The sequence below is a fragment of the Lolium rigidum genome, chromosome 7 (genome assembly GCF_022539505.1).
Source record: "Lolium rigidum isolate FL_2022 chromosome 7, APGP_CSIRO_Lrig_0.1, whole genome shotgun sequence".
NCBI lineage: Eukaryota > Viridiplantae > Streptophyta > Magnoliopsida > Poales > Poaceae > Lolium > Lolium rigidum.
In genome coordinates this window covers 51,983,027-51,985,154 of record NC_061514.1, presented here as the reverse complement: position 1 = coordinate 51,985,154, position 2,128 = coordinate 51,983,027, and the positions used below count along the sequence as shown (strand labels likewise).

The 2,128-nt window shown below is 50.3% G+C and overlaps 1 pseudogene; it reads left to right on the top strand.

Moving 5' to 3' along the window:
• Positions 1 to 754: 754 nt before the first annotated feature.
• On the top strand, positions 755 to 1,875 carry LOC124671349 (annotated as a pseudogene).
• The last annotated feature ends 253 nt before the right edge of the window (positions 1,876 to 2,128 follow it).

Below are 2,128 nucleotides of genomic sequence, written 5' to 3'. Positions count from 1 at the left end.
TACACAATTCCTATGCAAATCCTTTGAATCAAAGGAGCCCTTAGAATAGAGGAAGAATTAGCCCCAATGTTAGCTGCCTGAGAAAAGGCAGATGACAATTGTTGCCAGACTTCCTTCACGTATGGGCAATTGACAATGATGTGAGACGCCGACTCAGCCACTAGATCGCAGAAAACACACTGATCTTGCGACAGTAAAACCTCTCCGCTACGTCAGTCTCTAGCATAGAAAAAAATTTGGGGCCGGTGCCCCAACAAAACTCTTGTAATAGTTTGTGATATAGTATACTTAAGATTCTCCTGTTCTACAATTGTATCTTCAATTAGTCTAGTTGGAAGATATTCTTCTTTCTATATTTTCCATTCAAAATGAGGTGAAAGTACTTTGTGTTGTCATAGTGTAAAAAAGCTATACTTCCCTATGAGCTTCAAATAGGAGGCCCCGTCGATCTGGCCGCAGCCGGAAACGATCCAACCTCCTCTAGTTGGTAGCCCGGGGCTTTCTAGCTGTCCTGAGTCCCAGAATACTAGTCGAGGCATTGAAATCATGTAGAACTAGGACCTGACTCTGCAAACGAATCGGATGCGGATTAGTTTCCAAGTGCCAATCGGTGTATGTATGTGTACCATAAATACATCGGAGAAGATTGTAAATCACATACCTTCGTTTCTCCTGCGTGTACGCGTCCCTCGGCCGAAGTCGCTAGCACTCTATTCCAGCTATTCGATCCATTGATCCCACTAGACGGCCGGATATGCCTAGCTCTTCGGAGCCTGTCCCTGACGACAACGGCGACACGCCCACGCCGGCGCATACGGCTTCCACCATTGTCGCCGAAGGTGTGTCCGGGTCGCACGTCCTCACGGTTCAGGGATACTCCCACACCATTGGGCTCGGCTTCTCCGGTCCTATTCCGTCCAGCTTATTCAGCCTCGGAGGCCACACCTGGCAACTCGGGTACTACCCTGATGGCATCAACACAAACGACGTCGACTGGATATCTGTTTCTCTCTCGCTTCATCACGCCGATTCTACCTACACCGAAGCCAAGGTAAGGTGCAGGTTTAGCTTGCTGGACCAGGCGGGCGAACCGGTGCCAGAATACACCACGCTGTACCAGGCACGAAAATGCCATCTCCATGGACACGGCATCAAGTCTCACAGATTCATCAAAAGGGAGGAACTCGAGAGCTCGCCGTACCTTAAACACGACCGTTTCAGCATCAGATGTGATCTCAGCGTCGCCAAGGAGATCCGCACGCAGCCCGGCACCGCGACGCCATGCGTCGTCACCACGCTGCCGCCTTCTTCCGGCATGGCTCATCAGCTCGGCCGTACCCTGGAGACCGGCGAGGGCGCGGACGTGACTTTCGAGGTCGGCGGGGAGACCTTCGCCGCGCATCGGCCATTGCTCGCCGCTCGGTCCTCGGTGTTCACGGCGCAGCTCTTCGGCCCGATGAAGGAGAACGGCGCGATGTGTATACGGATCGATGACATGGAACCCAGGGTGTTCAGGATGATGCTCCACTTCATCTACACGGACACGTTGCCTAGCACTACAGATGATGACGAAGTCGCCGAGATGGCTAACACCTATTCGTGGCGGCGGATAGGTATAACCTCGAGAGGCTAAAATTGATTTGCCAGAACACCCTGTGCACCTACATGGACGCAAGAACGGTGGCAACTACCTTGGCACTTGCTGAACAACATGGCTGTGACGAGCTTAAGGAGGCATGCCACAAGTTCCTCGCCTCATTCCAGAATTTAAAGGCGGTCATAGCCACTGATGGCTTCAAGCATCTCAAGACAATTCGCCCCAATATTCTACAGGAGCTACTCCATCTTCAGGTGGCTGATGCTCCTTTACCTTAATTTGTAGCTAGCAATACTGGACACTCCCTTGGCATTTTTTTTTTGGAAGAGACTGGATTGTGTAAATTTTATTGTATAGACGACATATGACCATGCTTTTGGGTGAAATTTGCATACATAAACTTCATCGAATGATGTACTATCATGCTTTTTTTATGCTCTGCAATTTAGCCATGAGACGTGCTAACTTATAAAACGTGACACCAAACTAATGAACTGACAACGCCAACAACCAAAGGCGCAGCAAGGCGCC